The sequence below is a fragment of the Nerophis ophidion genome, linkage group LG07, assembly GCF_033978795.1.
Source record: "Nerophis ophidion isolate RoL-2023_Sa linkage group LG07, RoL_Noph_v1.0, whole genome shotgun sequence".
NCBI lineage: Eukaryota > Metazoa > Chordata > Actinopteri > Syngnathiformes > Syngnathidae > Nerophis > Nerophis ophidion.
In genome coordinates this window covers 59,117,228-59,137,928 of record NC_084617.1, presented here as the reverse complement: position 1 = coordinate 59,137,928, position 20,701 = coordinate 59,117,228, and the positions used below count along the sequence as shown (strand labels likewise).

Below are 20,701 nucleotides of genomic sequence, written 5' to 3'. Positions count from 1 at the left end.
CGATCCGCTGCTCGGATCTACACATATTATTTATTTTTCCATTTTGTATATCTTTCCATCTGACTCCTTATTTCCTGTTTGCTTTGTCACCATGGTCACTCATCAGTCCACCTGCTAGTCTCGGTTCCTGCACACCTGCTGCTCATTATCACTCTCCTATATAAGCCTACCTCTTTTCTTTGTTCAGTCTGGGTCCATAAGAGTTGCTCACATGCAACAAGTGACGACTGCTCTTCTCGGTACGTTTATTCTCGCTAGCTCATATCCTAAGCCACCTGCCTTTTCTTAGCTCACATTTTAATTGTTTTTGTTTTTACATTTTTGTGCTTTCATGCCAAGTCTAGTTTTCTGTTTGTATTTCCTAGTTTTCATACTAGCGTTTTTGGTTGGCCTTCATATCAGCTCCAGTATTTCTGTTCAGAGCTCTCTTTTTGTTAAACAAATCTTTTAAGAGCTTACCTTTGTTGTGTTCACGTCAACGCGTCCTCGAGGGAATCGAACCCGGCACCTCGATGCCCACCAGTCCTTACATTTCGCTCATTTTGGAACACCCACTTTTAGCTCCAAAATGTGGGCAGGCCTGCATCAGTCTGCTGACGTCACCTACAGAAGACTAGAGGCAATTTCATATTGCATAGAGTTTGTGTTATAGAAGCGTCTTTATCCTGAAACAAGATATGTTTGCACAGAATGTGTAACAATTATCAAATATGTCTGTCAGATGCATTGTTGGTACAGTATGTTGGATAGTACCATTTCCAAATGACGGAAATATGTAAAAAATATGGACCTCTCCAGTCAAATTGATTCATGCAAAGTGAGACAAAGTGAGAAGAGTGTACTTTGCATAAACCATTTCAATGATTCTGTCTTCAAAGAAGAATAGTTTTGTTAAAAGACTCAAGCCAAATGTGATCCAGAAAATCCAGAAAATCAGTATTTGTTCCCTTGAGGGAACAAATACTGAGTCAAAGAACCTGCAGAAAAACTGTGAAAGAAGTTTGAAAAAGAAGGAGAGCCGCTAGTATTCAATTGTGAGTCCTCTTCTACTGATGTCTTCAAGAGCATGAGGAAACAGGCCATGGTGTCTACGGAAGAGGAGACGGAAGTGCAGTAAAGTACGTAAATGGCGATTATTTTATATTATACAGTACATAACATTAACCTGGGGGTCAGCAATGCGCGGTTCCCGAGCCATAACCATCTCTTTAGCGCCGCCCTATTGGCTCCCTAGAGCTTTTTCAAAAATGAATGAAAATGAAAAAAGATGAGGGAAAAAAAATGTGTTTTGTATATGGTTTCTGTAAGAGGACACACATGAATCTCACTGTTTTCATTTAACATGCTTCACTGAAGAGAGTATTTGGCGTACGCCATTTTATCTTACTAATTTCAGAAGTCCTTGAATGCACCGTAGTTTGTTTATATGTAAAACTTTCTCAGATGCTTCCACAGTAAGACATATTATATGCCACTCCTTCTTTGTCTCATTTTGTCCACCAAAAGTTTTATGCTGTGCGTGAATGCACAAAGGTGAGCTTTGTTGATGTTATTGACTTGTTGGAGTGCTAATCAGGCCTATTTGGTCATGCGAACATGTTAGTTAGGCTAGCTGTATGTACATATTGCATCATTATGCCTCGTATTTTAGGTATATTTGAGGTAATTTCATTTGCAGTTTCCGTTTCCTTTAACCTGGACACAAACATCTAAGCCAGTAATTTCCAGGAGTTATCTCAACCTCTGAGAAGCTTCCGTTTAGTAATGTGTAGTATATTTATTAAATATCAACATTTCTGTCAACGAAGATTTGCGCCAGCCTGCGACGCATGGTCATTTTAATAGTAGGCTGTGAACGGCTTCCTGCCGTCATCGTGCGGGGTACATGGACCATTGAGGAATGACATTGCTGAGCAGGTTTGACTCGCTTTTATTTTTCAATAACAGCTTTGCCTTTTGCTCGGATCGTTTTTCAGCTGCTCCGATCCTGCTCGCTCCTCTCTCGCCTTCAGTGGGCCGCGTCCTCATCACGCTCGTCGGCCCGCTCTCAGTCGTTGTCGCTCTTTAGGTCTTTCTCCTGGTTCTCCTACTTCTGCCCCGATTGTTCCTCCTTCTCCCCTTTTATGCTGCAGGAGAAGATGCAGGGATTGAGAGCAGGTGTGTAATTTACGCACCTGACACGGATTGCCGCAGCGTCGCTCCTAGCGTGCCCCGCCTCTCCGCTCCGCATCCCGCCTCTCCGCTCCGCATCCCGCCTCTCCGCTCCGCTGTTTGTCCTATCCTGCTGTCGGCTCGTTGGCTCCATCTCTCCACAAAGGCTATTATAGACACTTAAATCATGTGTTGTTTTCATTATAAGACTTCTAAAAGTCTTTATGTTTTTTGCGGCTCCAGACAGATTTTTTTTGTTTTATTTTTGGTCCAGTATGGCTCTTTCAACATTTTGGGTTGCCGACTCCTGTGTCAACCATACACTGTAAGCTCTGAAGTATTCATGGACCAGGGTAGCGAACAACATGCAGTTAAGTGATCCATACAATGTTTTCCATCATTTTGTCCACACAGTCAATGCAGGGACATTGTGCCTGGCGATGGAAAGATGATTTTCCAAGTACAGTTAGTTGTCCACCCATTTGTCAAAAACTAATTGGTATAATGGGAAATGACAGGCAGTTTCATTTTCAGTTGGGGAATATACATAAAGAGAACTTGTTAGTGAAATTTCGCTAACCTGGGCGCTATGGGTCCTTTAAGTGGATCTTACTGTACACACAACACTTGAAGGATACGATACATTGATAAAACATTCCTGCATTTTGAGTGATTGATTAATTGAAACTTTTATTAGTAGATTGCACAGTACAGTACATATTCCATAAAACTGATCACTAAATTGTAACACATTAATCAATCCATGCATTCAAACATTCATTCTGCTTTCTGATAACTGACTTTTTTTTAAGAAAAAAAATAATAACTTCTGCATGAAGTCAAATCTAATCATTTCCATCTTTCTTGTGGGATACAGAATGTCCCTGTCCCTGAAACACTTGCAGCAGTTTTGCAGTAGAAAACTACACTCTTCTGATTTGGTGATGCTGCCCTCTCCTGGAACTCACTAGTCTTGTTTTAGTTTGTGCATATAGAAATTAAGTGCGACAATAAATCAACATTAATCTTTGTATAGCATACATCAGTTGCAAGAATACTAACTTGTTTTGCGTTTATGTGTAATAAAAAATAATGTGGGGTAATCATTCTTCAGTACTATAATAAATAATATAATAAATAATGAATAAATAATGAATACATAATAAATAATAGATAAATAATACATAATAAATAAATATTACATAAATAATAAATAAATAAATGATAAATAAATATTAAATACCTAAATAGATAAATGAATAAAGAAGTTATGTTGCAATCATCAACTCTTATACTGTTGTTGATGGACTTCTGGTTCTTTGAAAAAAAATGTGTTTTTGTTTCATTATTTAATGAGACCTTTGTATTTCAATTATGATCCTTACTTTCCCCTTAGTTCAACAACACTGTCCATCCATCCATCCCTTTTCTACCACTTGTCCCTTTCGGAGTCGCTGTCAATTCATATAATTTGCGAGATTTTGTATATGCCTGCGGTTAGTTAGTCAGTTAATTAGTTAGCAACATCCGTCCATCCATTTTCTACCGCTTGTCCCGTTCGGGGTCGCGGGGGGTGCTGGAACTTAGCAACATAACATAATCAAAATAAATATTGGCTGATTTTGATGAAACTTTCAGGAAATGTCAGTACGTGATAAAGAAAAAGTGATTATATTTTAAAGATGAGCCGGTGTTCTGAAAAAATATTTCTGCTTCATAAAACATTGCAAGTTGCGTAGTCCGATAGTTAGCAACATTAGTAATGGACGGATTTGGATGAAAGTTTCAGCCAATGTCCGAAATAGGCCCCAGAACATGTGCTTTTGGAGTTTTTTATCATTATTCATTTGAGTTTGTCATATTGTTGACATTTATTGTGTTACCATACAGTAAAAAAAAACATCAAGCCATGCATTTTTGTATTTTTAATCAAGGTTTACAATGTTTTGTTTTGGTTTGTTTCCTGGTATATAAAATAATGCTAAACATACCCACAATATAGCTAAGTTGTTTTTTTACCTTAAATGCTATGGTTATTTGATTCGAGTAAATCTTTAGCGATAAGCAGTTGTCGTGTTCAGTGGTCTGGATTCTGTTTAGTTATGTTCTGTTTTGTTTTTGACTCCATTAGTTCCTGTTTTTGCGTGCCCTGGTTTGTTTTAATTTCCATGACAACCATTAGTTTCACCTGCCTCATTTGTTTGAACTCACACCCCTGTTATTAATTGTGTCGCTATTATTTAAGCCTGTAGTTGCCAGGTAGTCGACCTGGTGACATTACTCTAATGACATCATTCATCTCTTGCTCTGCCCATATTGAATTTCTTGTGTCTGTTCTGTCCATGCCGTAGTTCTCGTCACCGTAAGTGCTTTTGTTTCATGCTCATCGTTGTGCCTTTGTGTTAGTTTTTTTTTTTTGCATTAAGTTTTGTGCCTCCACTTTGAGCACCTTTTGTTTGTAGCTTTTGAGTTAAAGTTAAAATCATGTATTTACCTTTGAGCCAGTTCGTTTGCATTCCGGGAAAACAAACATCGCAGCAAGCTGTGAGAGCCACGCAGCAAGTTGCACCAAAGTCCATGTTCTTACAGTAGTATTGGGTAGCAAATTCTTATAGGTAGCATTTTTTTTCCCAGAACACCAGAGCATTGTCTGGAATTTAGGATTTTTTCACGGGGATTATTTTACTATTTTCATTAGGGCCTGGCAAAATCTGCACTCTCCCAGTGATTATAGTTACCTCTGCCAGGACTAAGAGGTTTTGTAATTAGTTACTTACTTTGTTAGTTAGCAACATAAATCAACTGACGAAGTGGAAATCGTTCTTGCGATGCATGCACTGACTATTTGCAATCTGCAATTACTCTTCACTTATTTTTTAACACATTCAAGGTCCATTCAAGAAGCATGGGAATTTGCAATATTTGGCATCAATTGACACAAAAGATCGACCATTCTCAATAATTATTTACACGTCTTATGGTCTTATGTCTTGGTTTCTTTGTTGTTTTTTAGAAAGAAGAAACATTTATGTGTTTGCGATTGAGTGTAAAATACGTTTACCATCATTTTTCTGGCTCGACAATTTAGGGAGATTTAAGATTTCAACTAGCTGCCTTACAGTCCTTAAGAGTTTGATTGATTGATTGAGACTTTTATTAGTAGATTGCACAGTACAGTACATATTCCGTACAAATGACCACTAAATGGTAACACCCCAATAAGTTTTTTAACTTGTTTAAGTCGGGGTCCACGTTAATCAAATCATGGTAAAGAGGTCAAAAGTTTGGAATATAAAACTCTTCTTCACTACCAACCATTTTTCAAGGATTAATTGGGCGATATGACCTAGTGGAAGTCTGGTTTTTGGATCCATGTTGCTCATTTCAGTATGTGTAGTAAAACAAAGTTGTTCATCTTAGCATGAAAGTTATGAGGCAAAGAAAGAAAGTGTTTATTAAAAAGCACAAGTGAAGACCACAACTATATTCTCAGTATAAAAACACATAATGAGCATAAATCAAAGAATACACATTGTTACTGTTGGGTCGCATGGTAATGCGCGGATTGTTTCCCCAATATGCAGATGGAACTCCGGAAGCAGGGTGCAGGTAAGAAAGATTATTTATTTTTATTAAATGATGCAAGAATACAAATAAACAGAAAAGCGTGTGGGGTTGCACGGGAAGCTAAGGCAAAAACTAGTACAGGAACAAGAGCAAGAAATCAACGTAACTTGTTGCATGAAGCCAACAAAACAGCCAGACCGAGTTTAGCGAAAAGCAGGAATAAATAGCTCTCTGACTGGTGACCGGGAGCAGGTAAATGTCCCGACCACTAACCAGAGGCAGGTGAACATAATCAGCACCCATGGCAATGAGGAATTCAAATAGGGGGGCTGAAACAAAAACAAGGGAATCCTACATTTAAACAAAACCTGATCCGGGCAGGGGATCATCACACATGATTGTTTTGGTGAAAGAACTGTGTACAAAACTTTGATTATGTGTTTGTTTTTAAATATTTTTGCTAAAATACTAGTTTTGAGGTTAAATATATACCAAACTGCATGTCTACTAACAGAAATAGACAGGCTACATAAAGCAGTAGTGTCAAACGTACGGCCCGTGGGCCAAATCAGGCCCGCGAACAGGTTTTATCTGGCCCGCGGAAAGAGTTTGCTAAGTATAAAGATGAGCCAAAATGTTTGAATGCAAGAAACTGCTGTTCTAAATGTGTCCACTAGATGTCGCAATAGAACTGATTTGTATATTTGTAGATTATGCTACATATGTAAAAAAAAAAACATGTTAGTGTACCAGTCGAGGAAAATTAGCAAACTACATAAACAACGTCCTGTGATTTGATTTTTATCTTGATAGATTGAAAATTAAGACCAATGTGCTGACTGGTGAACATTATAACATAATCTATTCAGAAGGTATAAATAACGACACATAAAGGTAGAATACTAATAACCGCAACGTGTAAGTGGAAAAAAAACAAAAAAAAACCAATATGATTTGTACTATTTCTGAATGTGCTTGTTCTATTTTTAAACAAAAAAAACAACAATCTGAAGTTGTCTTTATTTTTTAGTTATTGTGCCGTGATTTTGCCAGTCTGGCCCACTTGGGAGTAGATTTTTCTCCATGTGGCCCCCGATCTAAAAGTAGTTTGACACCCCTGACGTAAAGTAACATTCTATCAGCATTAAGTTAATAAGGCAACAGACATAACAAGAACCATCGATAGATGCGTTCTTTTTGTTTTGAAATTTCTTTAGACTCCAGCTTGTACATGTGCAGTTGGATGCTAAAACTCTGGGCTATTGCAAATTCTGTTGCCCAAAAGTAATATATAATTCTAATTATTTATCATACCTCATTTTTCAGTACCAAGCAGGAAGCTTATCACTGAAACTCCAAAAATGGCTGCCGGGCAGGGTTCATTTGCATATAATAACTCTTAAAAGGGTAACCAAAAAGTGGCTTGAAGATAAATTTGTACAGCACAATGTATGCAACATTTTGACCAAAGTGCCACTATGACATGGTATCTACTGCACAAGTAAGTGTTTTAAATATAGATTAAAATCACAATTTGACCCCTTTAAAGGAAATCCAATATACTGCGTATGCAAATATGATGCAGAAAAAAATCTAAGTAAAATCCCAGCATTAAATATAATTTTCAAACTTTTCTATACCAATTTGCAGTAGATATATATACTGATGTTTGTGTTCATCTGTGGTATGAATATGTGACAAAGAGTTCATGCGGAACATTTTTTTACCCATTTTTTTATTTATTTATTTTTTACAATAAATCACAAAAAATGTTAATATAATAACAACCAACTCAAATTTGACCCCTTTATAGGAAATTCAATATACTATGTATACAAATATGATGCAGAAAAAAAAACTGTTAAAATCCGAGCATCAAATATAATTTTCAAATGTTTCTTTCCAAATTTGCAGTAGTTATATATACTGATGTTTGTGTTCATCCGTGGAATGAATATGCGACAAATAGTTCATGCAGAAGAGTTTTTTCCCCATTTATTTTTTTTTTTTTTACAAAATAATCACAAAAAATGTTAATCTAATAACAGCCAACTCCAATCCCAACTTTACATTACTTAGAAATGTACAAAGCAATTAAGATTAATATACAAGTATAATACTTAACTAACTTAAATCATAAAAGCAACAACAATAATAACATCAACAATTGTGATTGAAAAACAAAAGTATAATAATTACAATAACAGAAACAATATGTATGATTAATATCATCGCTTATAATTTCTATCACCATCACAGCCATTATTGATTAAAAACAATAACAGTTACAGTGGCTTAGTGCATTGCATCTTACAAACTCGAAAACCACACTGTAGTCATTATTCAAGAATTTTAATCGTTAAAACAAATTCATATAACGGATTTCATATTCCAAGATATGACTCCCTATTATTTAATCTAAATGCAGTTTTTTCTACTGATAAATAATGACTCATAGTGACTGTATACCAGTCATCGGAATTTGACTATCAACATATATGCATTTTTTTCAGTCGTATTGTTTTTGTTATGATACCTATCAACAAAAATGTATCTTTATTCTTTGATGGCCCATTGCTAAAGTGATGCAGATCTCCAAGAACACACATCCGCGGATGTTTTTTTTAAATTTCAGAATATAATTGCTTCTTTTGTTGTTTTAAGACCACGACTTTTTTAGTCTGACATTTTCAGCCGTTTATCATTCTGGGCTGGAACAAATAATTGTGTTATTGTACGTGACAACATTTGGCATCATATTCTTAATTAGAACACTCAAAATATCCTTCCGGGCAACACACAGCATGGAAGTGTCCTCCGTATGTGCACACCCACACACATTCAACACAAGTGCATTCAAACTTTGTTAGCACACTCAATACGTGATGCAACCCGTCTAAATCTGGATGCTACGGATTCCAGTTAGTCATGTTAGTTTGTTGGTTAGTTCATTAGTGTGTTAGTTATTGAATACTTTTTGGTTAGTATTTCCAAGAATGTTAGTGGCTTGTTCATTGCACCAATGATTAGTCCTCTGTATGATTTTGGAAAAGTTAACACAGGCCATGCTTTAGTCAGATGATCAACACTTTGGTTGCAATATATGAAGAGTTTTGCATAGCAGAGATGTTAGTATTTGACTGTTAGTATCAAAGGCATAGTTAGTAAAGTTGCCCTTGGCAACTAATCAGTACCTGCAAAGCTTGACCACATTGTGCACACAAAGCAACACAAATCTGTTCCTTTAATTTTAGCCTCTAGTGCAGGGGTCGGGAACCTCTTGGACTCAGAGAGCCAAGAAGCCAAATATTTTAAAATGTATTTCCCTAAGAGCCAGATAGTATTTTTTTTTAACACTGAACACAACTAAACGCGTGCATTTTTAAATAAGACCAACATTTCCAGAGTATAATAAGAATCTTATTATTTGTAATAACATTGTTATTCTGAAGCTAACTGTGGAGGGGGCATGACCTGCAGCAAAGCGGGATGTTGCCAGGACTGGCCTCGAAATCAGCGACAGGTGCGTAGAGGCCCACCTGGGCCTTTTTATCTAATCACCTGTCGCTCTGTTATAAGCAGCAGCCAGGAGGAGAGACGGGGTTGGGGCTGGAGCCAGAGCGCGAGTGAGGACGAAAGAGAAAAATACAATTTCTGTAAAGCGACTGAGAGAAAACTAAAATAAAACAATATTGTAACCCTAAAACAGCCTCTTGGTGGTCTGAAGAACAACCAGGAGGGCAAGCCCAACACTAACCAATAATAAATAAATTACTTCTTACCATTAACGCAACTTCTTGAACAAAAAAATGCATGAGAATGTTTTATATTTTGAACGTTGTTTTTAACACTGTGATTACAAGTGGAATTATTCATTACTTATCCTGTTAAGCAATGTCAGTTCAGTTTTATCCGAGAGCCAGATGCAGTCATCAAAAGAGCCACATCTGGCTCTAGAGCCATAGGTTCCCTACCCCTGCTCTAGTGTGGGAGAATTGTACTTTGTTTTTCCAATATCTGTGTGGATTTATGTGGTCAAGCCAGCTTGATACGTCACTTTTCGGCTTCCGGCTCGTTCGATTGTCCTCCCCAGATCTTGAAACCCTTCTTGATAACTCATGTTAGTGTTTTAAGAATAGTTACTTTCTAGAAGAGGGATTGCAAGATCACCGGAGAAGACTGTACAGTTTTGTGCAACTGCGGCCATAAAGCAGAGGGTTAGTCAGTGAGTGAGTTAGTCAGCCATAAGCGATCAGTGAGGTTAGTGATTATCAGAATGTTAGAAAAATTAATGTTAGTATAATCCAGACCTGGGTACAAATCTATTTGTATAATTATAAGCATTTGTTGGATTTTGTTAAAGAATCAGTTGATGCTGATAAAGCATGACCAGAAAAATGTGTGCCATGCGTGTCATCTTTCACGATGATCCTTAATTATATTTAGGGCAGGGATATTCAACGTAATATTTATTATTATTGTTAGTATTAGTTTTATTACTTAATTATTCAATTTGTTTTGGTGACTGCATTTTCAGAGAGCTAAAGACCTGACTGTTTCCTTCACTTGTGTGTGTTCCTAAGAACCAGCATCCACTATAGTAGACAGTTTGTTTTGGTCTATTTATTTGGTCAGAATTCAAGGCACTTGCAGTCCTTTGAGACATTTGTGATTTGGGGCTATATAAATAAATATTGATTGATTGACTTTGGCAAAAAAAATTAGTCAAAGATCATCTCTATGACAGCACTTTTTAAGAATCTCTCACAAGTTTTTTGAACTGAACCAGTTGAATGGTGCAAATTATGAAAAACAGAGGACCTAAAATGGATCCTTGTGGAACACCACTAGTGTAACTAAAGAAGTTGAACAAATGACTACTGACTATATCTGAAATGAACAGGCTACAGCGACTCTTGATTATATAAATCATATTCCGGGAAAAAAATGTATCTACCAAAAAGGAGAGGACTTAACGTCATGCCTTGAGGAACACCTAAGCTATGTATATCGCAAGTTTGGACCCCAATGTTCGGTGTTTGCCAGCAAGGTTAAAATGTCAATGCGGGGATCTGCCTATGTGTTTACAGTGGTCCAAGTTCCTCTATACAACATGGGCACTTTTTTGGAATTTACTACCATAAGTGTTTGTGTAACAAGTTTTGAACTGAACCTGGGTGCAGGTATGGTGTCCTTCCCGGGCCAGATTTGGCCCCCGGACCGTCAGTTGAATAGCCCTGCTTCAGCGTCATTAGTAGTAGTTGTTCATAGTTGCTGGGCCAAAACAAATGTCAAATAATAATTTGTAAATATTTTTTTTCCAGAGTCTGGCGCATTCGGCAGCTGAAGGAGCTTGCACGTTGTATAAGAATACACATGCACATAAACACGCAAAGACGCCAAATACATGCATACACTCCATGCCCCTCACACAGCGACTACACCACGAGCAAGCGCACAACACACTTGTACAGTATGATCAAGATGGATGATTCTAAATTACTGACACCTTTTAAAAGTGCGAGATGTGTGCTTCTGATAACGTAACTAAGTACTAATGACTACTGGGGAATTTAGAAGTCCACCGGGTGAAGAGAGTAAGTAACCATAGCAACAAGGGGGAGGTCAGTGTACATAGCTGAAAAGTGCCTCAGTGCCTGTTTCATAATGCAAAAAGTGGTGCACTGATCAAACCAGTGTGAGTAAGACTGTGTAAACATACAGTGTATGCTGAAAGACAGGATATAATACGGTCATGTGACACCAGGTCTCTCAAAATCCACATTTCAGTTAAACACAAAAAAAGGTTGATCCGTCCTCTGAGGGTCCAGGTCAGCAGATATGGCAGCTCCTGCAGAAGAAAATCCACAACAGTGACTAAAGTCAAACATCAATGTCACTAATACAAATCTGGATATACAAAACAGACTTTTAAAGTACAACACACCTGAGGTTGTGTAATTTAAGTTTATATTCCAATATTCTGGGAAAAATAGGATAAAACTACCCTAATGCATGACGTCACATGATCAACTCTGCACGTGTTTTCTTTGGAATAGACTTCCTGCAAAAGAAGTAAGACGTTTCACGATCAAAGTCAAAAGATTACTATTCTGATCAGGGTTTTATGCTACCGATTCCGATACCGGTCGTTTATGAGTGATATCAGCTGATACCAAACCCGATTCGGATCATATATATTTGTCATGATCTCTTGGACTTTTTTATTTTCCTGTGTTTTGTGTCATTTCCTTATTTTGGCTCTATTTCCTGTTGATCTACTTGTTTTGTTGGACCTTCATTTTCGGTTTATTTACCTGCAAGCGCACCTGTTTTCTATTTCTAATCAAGTAAATTTAGGTTCATGCGTTGCTTCTTCTCTGTCTTGATGGGGCGGTCGAAGCTTGCTGTGGGGTAGTTCTCCCAGGAAGGCGAATGGACTACTCGGGACAAGGCTTGCAGGTAAAAACATGATTTAATCTTGACCAAAAAAAAGGAACAAACAAAAAGGCGTACGAGGCGAAAACACAACTTCAACCAAACTATGGACAAGAAAGAAAAGTCGCTAGCTATGGTATGAATTAAAAAAAACCTTACTTGGCATGGCATGGAGCATGAGAAGAGCAAAAGCAAGAATACCAGCATGAACAGAGCATGAAAAGATCAATGATGCCAGGCCGACTGACTGGCAAAGACAAGCTTCAATACTGCCTCTGATTAGTGCTCGGGAAGCAGGTGAGCAGGCGAGCCCTAATCAGAGACAGGTGAACACAATAAGTAACCATGACAACCAAAACAAACTCAGGTGTCACAAACAGGAACTAAAGGAGTCCAAAACTAACAGAAAATACAAAAACATGATCCGGACCACGGATCATGACATTGTCATCCCTAGATTATTGTCTTTTTGGACAATGTGCTGCCGTTACATGCCTTGCCTGAGCCTTTCGTTTCTGTAAGTTTTTGCTCTCTAAATAAAGAATTACATTATTTCTGTCTCTGCATCCCGGGGTCACACCATCAGCTGTCATGTGCCACAGTGACAGTATTAACTGTAAAGGTTTGTCAATGTGTTTATGGTGGGTATTATTGACAGTTCAACACAATTCAAACTAGTTCAGTATTATCTTGTATTACATACACTTGTTAAAGTAATAACAAAGTCGCTAGTACACAATAAAGAGTAATTATTACAACTCCAGTAAAACTTCAACGTTTAGTATTACAGTCTTAGAATAAAATGATTGAAAGACTGAGATTGATAACTGCACTTTGATAAACTCACGGACTGACTAATGTCTGCTCAATAGCTTAAATGCTTAAATGAAAACACGGACCATTAACGTCTTTCCCCAATAAACAACAACATATCCCAATCTAAACTTAAATAAACATAAAACTGTCTGAACAACTAAGCTATTTAATTGTCCACATTGAACCTACAAACTGTGCTGTTTTACGGTCTCTGAGTGATTGTTGTTTACTCAGAGGAAAAAAACGGTGCGTTTAATGACCGCTAAACAGTTTTGATTGATTGATTGAGACTTTTATAAGTAGATTGCACTCTACAGTACATATTTCAAACAATTGATCACTAAATGGTAACATCCAAATAACTTTTTCAACTTGTTTAAGTCGGGGTCCTCGTTAATCAATTCATGGTATAGACTAAGACATAATGCCCGCCAAAAATAATAATAGATTTTATTTGTTTCACACTTTTAATGTATATACATCTTAAAGTGCTACCTACTGTGCAAACCAACACTTAAAATAGTACAAACTTAGCCATTAAAACAGATGAAATACTAAGACTAAAACATTCTCAGTGCAGCATAGGAAACATAAAACATGCAAAATAGTGTTTTTTTTATAATTATGTCTATATTTATTTTTACTCTTTTTTTTTGTTATATTATCCTCTACCTCGCGCTTGATAATCTATTTGTTCATTTTACGTAAACAACTGCTCATATTCTACTATAACTTCTTAAAGTTTACTAAGCACTTTTTTCATGGTGTTGTTTCAATTTAGTTAAGTTAAAAGTTAAAGTACCAATGATGGTCACACACACTAGGTGTGGGGAAATTATCCCCTCCATATGACCCATCCCCTTGTTCACCCCCTTAGAGGTGAGGGGAGCAGTGGGCAGCAGCGGTGGCCACGCCCGGAAATAATTTTTGGTGATTCAACCCCCAATTCCAACCCTTGATCCTGAGTGCCAAGCAGGGAGGTAATGGGTCCCATTTTTATAGTCTTTGGTATGACTCGGCCGGGGTTTGAACTCACAACCTACCGATCTCAGTGCGGACAATCTAACCACTCAACCACTGAGTAGTATTTAGCTTAGCAGTTAGCCTGGCAATGACAATAAAACTTAAGAGACCAAGAAATGCAGTTTATTTTCCGTAATGGAGATTATTATTAGCTCAAGGGAGCTTCTCCACACTGTGTAAAAATAAATACATTGTCAACCAGAGAGGATCTGTGTTTGTGATCGGCATTAAAAGGCATTAATTGGCAATATTTGGACACTACTGATTGGTGGACCGATCAATCAGCACATCCCTCCTGTACACCTGTGTGTTGAGGCCAACGTTGTATTGTTTTTAATTTTTGTGTTTACCATTGACTTCTTTTAACAATTAAAAATCTACAGAGCATCGCTCCAATTTCATTTGTCATTAAGGTTATGAATAAGTGAATGAAAAAGTTATTCTTACACAATTAATTTGCGTGATGTGTTCGGCGGAGTTTTTATACCATTTATCTGGCTATTGTGAGTAATGTAAGGCTATCAAAAGTCCTCAAGGTTTAAATCCAAATGGCGTTCCTTACCGTCCATGAAGAAGCACAGAGGAGGCCGTTCAAGCGATGCCATCAACACAGGAGTGCAACGGAGGCCAAAGTGAGATCCTGGTGTCCGTCAGTTTACCGGGACAGAGACATACAAAACAAAGCTGTACTAAAGATGGACTAAACAAAATTGCATACACTGGACAGTATAAGACCACTGAAGCAAACATGTACGTGTAATATTTATTTTTAGGGCACCACGATCAATCGTTGTGCGTGAATATAAAATATTAATAAAGGCCCATCCATCATTTTCCTACCGATTGTCCCTTTTGGGGTCGCGGGGGTGCTGGAGCCTATCTCAGCTGCATTCGAGCGGAAGGCGGGGTACACCCTGGACAAGTCGCCACCTAATCACAGGGCTACTAATAAATTAATATATGAAATATTACCACAAATATTCCAGCTCTGTCAGTGATAGAAATATTGTGGCGAGTTTACCCAAATATTTACAGTCTCTCTGGGGGTCCACAGTGTTAGAGCTTGGCTGGGGATTAACTAACTGCACTCCGTTCGAATCCCAGCCAAGATGTTTTAATTATCGTAAATTTGTTAACTGGCACACACACACATTTTTGTATTTGTAACATTCTTGAGACCTCTGAAAAATGCCTACCTCTTGAGGACCTCCCTTTCTAGATGCATAAAGAAGTGTATTGACAACATTAATAATATATACAAACTATGCAAATATAAAAAAGGGAAGCTTTTATTCAAAAAATATTTTGAATTTTTGTTTGTAATTGGTTTTTAATCATATTTACTTCAAGTTATCACAGTATGTCTCTATATACATATTTATTTTACTTTTGTTAATTTTGGCCAAAGGGGGCGCTTTTCAATTTCATACACACACTTGTTATTTCATATGTCAACCAGAGGGGGAGCACTTTAAAAACCGACACACAGTTTATTGGAAAATTATTTCCTTTTTGGGACCACCCTCATTTTGATAGATCTCACCACCAGGGGTGAAAATGAGACATTCTCTATTAGATGCTATGGTTTTCCTTATTGGGACCATGATTTATGTCCTAAGTTGTTCATCGGTCCTCATATGGACGGTACTTTTCCTTGTTGATGTCTCAAGAAGGGTAGAAATAAAAATACACACACAAACACAATGTATTTCCCTACAATTTGTGTTTGTACAAAACATGGATCAAATTGAATTCATGTTTGATTTAAAAAAGTACGAAAATGTACACATAAACAAAAAAGAGTGGACATGTTTGGTAATGGCGGGAGCTCAAAATAAAATTCTACTTTGGGCCCATTTTAGCCTGTTTATCAATCTTAATGGTCTCCGACTTTATTCTCAATGGGATAGTTGTGTTTTTTTATGTATATACAAAGCAGAGCTCCACATTTTTTGTCATTAAATAGAAGCATGAAATCTGAATTGAACAGTTACAAAAAAACACTAAAAGTTGAAGAAGATTATTTAACCCTTTGGCGAGATTTTCAAATTCAGGTAGCCTTTTGGTCTTTTGCTCTATAGCAGTGGTTCTCAACCTTTTTTCAGTGATGTACCCCCTGTGAACATTTTTTTAATTCAAGTACCCCCTAATAAGACCAAAGCATTTTGGGTGAAAAAAAAAGAGATAAAGATGTAAAATACAGCACTATGTCATCAGTTTCTGATTTATTAAATTGTATATCAGTGCAAAATATTGCTCATTTGTAGTGGTCTTTCTTGAACTATTTGGAAAAATATATATATAAATAACTAAAAACTTGTTGAAAAATAAACAAGTGATTCAATTATAAATAAAGATTTCTACACATAGAAGTAATCATCAACTTAAAGTGCCCTCTTTGGGGATTGTAATGGATTCAAGAACTTAATTCTAAACATTTCTTCACAAAAAAATAAATCTTTAACATCAATATTTATGGAACATGTCCACAAAAAATCTAGCTGTCAACACTGAATATTGCATTGTTGCATTTCATTTTACAGTTTATGAACATACATTCATATTTTGTTGAAGTATTTTTCAATAAATATATTTATAAAGGATTGTTGAATTGTTGCTTTTTTTAGAATATTTTTTAAAAATCTCACGTACCCCTTGGTATACCTTCAAGTACCCCCAGGGGTACGCGTACCCCCATTTGAGAACCACTGCTCTATAGCAACCAATATGTTATGTTGTATTGTGCACATGACCTGTCTGCAGGCGTTGGCTCCCCTTCAGATCCTCGCAGCATATTTAATTGTTGTCAAATCAATGGCCCTTTGAAAAAACACCTGCATGTTATTCACAACATTCAACAATTTTACTCTGGTGCATTTTTTTTAACAAAAGCACTTGAATTAAAAAAGAATTGTATTTCATTACATTACATTAAATAAAGTAGTGCATTGTAGAGATTCAATAATAAAGTACTCCGAATTAATCTATTTTAGGTATCAGCACATTACATTCTATTCTGCCTGACACTGTATAATAATATCAGTACCATGTATGCAATACATGCAACAAAATGCACATTTATTCGGGTACTACAAGCAATATATCATGCATCATGTTTTCTTACCTGCAGTCATTTCCAGATTGCACACGTTCCACAACATCGAGAGAATTGTACCAGACCTCACACGATATCCTACCTCTATGCTGCTAACAAAACGACAACCCGTGTTGTTCTCTGCAGTAAAAAAAAAAAAAAAAAAGCTCGCCTCTCTACCGTGTGCTGCAGAGCTGCTGCAGAGCTGCTGCAAGCCCAAATGGGAGTGTCAAGAACAGCTGCGTGCACAGTCCACTTTGGAAAAGCAAATATTGTGCACAAGTACTGAAACAAAGACAAGACACGTACATGGCTGTGAGGAACTGCGCATGCATGAATTAGTCAGTGAGCCGCTCCCCAGCTGCTGCCACAGGTTTGTGCTCTTTTGTATGCGCGCCCTTCATCCACCATCTGTTTCCTGGGCAACCGAGGACTGCCTGCTGGCACGACACCCCCCAGCTACTGTCTGAAATGAGAAACACTGCTATTCTCATCTTTCTGCAGGCGCAAACAGACATCTTCGTGAGAGTCTGTCAATAATATTTACTGTAAATAATGGTATTATTAATAATATTGCCCTTGTAAAATCACCCTGCGTGCATGTAATTATACGTTTAAATCACGGGTGTCAAACGTATAGCCCGAGGGCCTGATCAGGCCCGGGAAATGGTTTTATCCGGCCCACGGGATGAGTTGGCTAATTTTTGAATGAAGGAAACAGCTGTTGTAAATGTGTCCACGAGATGTCGCATTGCAATTTTTTGTATCTTTGTAGGTGATGCTACATACAGTGGGGCAAAAAAGTATTTAGTCAGCCACCGATTGTGCAAGTTCTCCCACTTAAAATGATGACAAAGGTCTTTAATTTTCATCATAGGTACACTTCAACTGTGAGAGACAGAATGTGAAAAAAAAATACAGGAATTTATAATGTAGGAATTTTAAAGAATTTATTTGTAAATTATGGTGGAAAATAAGTATTTGGTCAACCATTCAAAGCTCTCACTGTTGGAAGGAGGTTTTGGCTCAGAATCTCACGATACATGGCCCCATTCAATCTTTCCTTAACACGGATCAATCGTCCTGTCCCCTTAGCAGAAAAACAGCCCCAAAGCAAGATGTTTCCACCCCCATGCTTCACAGTAGTTATGGTGTTCTTGGGATGCATCGCAGTATTCTTCTTTCTCCAAACACGATCAGTTAAGTTTATACCAAAAAGTTCTATTTTGGTTTCATCTGACCACATGACATTCTCCCAATCCTCTGCTGTATCATCCATGTATCCATTTTTTGTATAAACTCCACTTGTCGTGTTTGGAGGAAGAAGAATACTGAGTTGCATCCTAAGAACACCATACCTACTGTGAAGCATGGGGGTGGAAACATAATGTTTTGGGGCTGTTTTTCTGCTAAGGGGACAGGACGATTGATCCGTGTTAAGGAAAGAATGCGAAATGGTTCGTTCCACCTGGACAACGGCAAACTAAGCGTAATTTTTTTAAACCTGTGTTTATAATATTCAACATTTACATACAATCACGTTATCAATTTATTTCAAACAACATTATTATTGAATTCTCGTGGCAGCATTTATTTGAGACAATTATTTTTGACGATTATAGTAACTTACATGTTCAAACAACATTCTTTTTTTTTTTAAATCAAACTTTACCAAAGCCCAGTCCCACCCCAGTGCTTGAACATCCACGCTTCGACGCCCATGAGCAAATGAGGGGAAAACGGTGTGTAGAAAAAAACATGTTTTTTACAATGAATGTTCTGTGTTAATATAATTAGGAATCAACCGGTAATTCCTAACTAATACCAATCAAACATATCGTACAGCTGGCGACTTTAGAAACCCTAGGCCAGGGGTCATCAACCTTTTTGAAACCAAGAGCTACTTCTTGGGTACTGATTATTGCGAAGGGTTACCAGTTTGATACACACTTAAATAAATTGCCAGAAATAGCCAATTTGCTCAATTTACCTTTAATAAATATATAAATATATATATATATATATATATATATACATACATATATATATATAAATATATATACACATATATACATTTATATATAAAAATGGGTAGTTCTGTTTGTCATTCCATCGTACATTTTTTTTCCTTTAACGGAAGGTTTTTTGTAGAGAATAAATGATGAAAAAAACACTTAATTGAACGGTTTAAAAGAGGAGAAAACAGGAAAAAAATGAAAATTAAATTTTGAAACATAGTTTATCTTCCATTTCAACTCTTTAAAATTCAAAATTCAACCAAAAAACTGAAGAGAAAAACTATCAACAATAATTCGAATCTTTTTGAAAAAATGAAAAAAAAAATATTATGGAACATCATTAGTAATTATTCCTGATTAAGATCAATTTTAGAATTTTGATGACATCTTTTAAAAATATTAAAAACCTATCTGCACTTTGTTAGAATATAAAACAATTTGGACCAAGCTATATTTCTAACAAAGACAAATCATTATTTCTTCCAGATTTTCCAGAACAAACATTTTAAAAGAAATTCAAAAGACTTAGAAATAAGATTTAAATTTGATTCTAAAGATTTTCTAATTTGCCACAATATTTTTTATTTTATTTTAATCATAATAAGGTTGAAGAAATATTTCACAAATATTCTTCGTCAAAAAAAACAGAAGCTAAAATGAAGAATTAAATTCAAATGTATTTATTATTCTTTACATTTAAAAAAAAAAAACTTGAACATTGATTTAAATTGTCAGGAAAGAAGAGAAGGAATTTAAAAGGTAAAAAGGTATATGTGTCTAAAAATCCTAAAATAATTTTTAAAGGCCTACTGAAATGAGATTTTCTTATTTAAACGGGGATCGCAGGTCCATTCTATGTGTCATACTTGATCATTTCGCGATATTGCCATATTTTTGTTGATACGATTTAGTAGCGAACATCCGCGATAAAGTTCGCAACTTTTGTTCCTTAACAGAAAAGCCCTGCCTCTACCTTCGGAAGTCGCAGACGATGACGTCACCCGTTGAGGGCTCCTCACATCCTCACATTGTTTAAATGGGAGCCTCCAACAAAAAGAGCTATTCGGACAGAGAAAACGACAATTTCCTTATTAATTTGAGTGAGGATGAAAGATTCGTGTTTGAGGATATTGATAGCGATGGACAAGAAAAAAAAAAGCGATTGCATTGGGACGGGGCAATTGCATTGGGACGGATTTAGATGATTTTAGACACATTTACTAGGATAATTCCGGGAAATCCCTTATCTTTCTATTGTGTTGCTAGTGTTTTAGTGAGTTCAATATTACCTGATAGTCGGAGGGGTGTGTCCACGGGTGTCTTGACGTCAGTCTCTGAGGGAAGTCGACGCCAGCTGTATGGACGGCACAAGCTCAGCTGATCTCCGGTAAGTGGCGACTTTTTACCACAATTTTCTTACTGAAAACTGCTGGTTGACATTTGGTCGGGAGCCATGTTCGCTTGACCGCTCTGATCCAGAGGAAGGCTTCACCTCCAGGAATTTTAAACAACGAATTACGGCGTGGGGCAGTGGGAGAGTGGCCGTGCGCAACCCGAGGGTCCCTGGTTCAAATCCCACCTAGTACCAACCTCG

General features: G+C 36.9%; 1 long non-coding RNA gene across 4 annotated transcripts; it reads right to left on the bottom strand.

Annotated features, from left to right (window-relative positions):
- Nucleotides 1-7,687: 7,687 nt before the first annotated feature.
- On the bottom strand, nt 7,688-20,550 carry LOC133556623 (uncharacterized). 4 transcript variants are annotated; one of them, XR_009807558.1, is made up of 5 exons: nt 20,397-20,549; nt 17,399-17,555; nt 17,120-17,297; nt 14,558-16,815; nt 7,688-11,569 (listed from the first exon to the last, which is right to left on the bottom strand). It is a non-coding gene; the product is annotated as an uncharacterized LOC133556623 (long non-coding RNA). The 4 variants fall into 4 exon arrangements; XR_009807559.1 differs by having other exon boundaries at nt 17,120-17,294; XR_009807560.1 differs by having other exon boundaries at nt 17,120-17,199.
- Between the last annotated feature and the right edge of the window lie 151 nt (nt 20,551-20,701).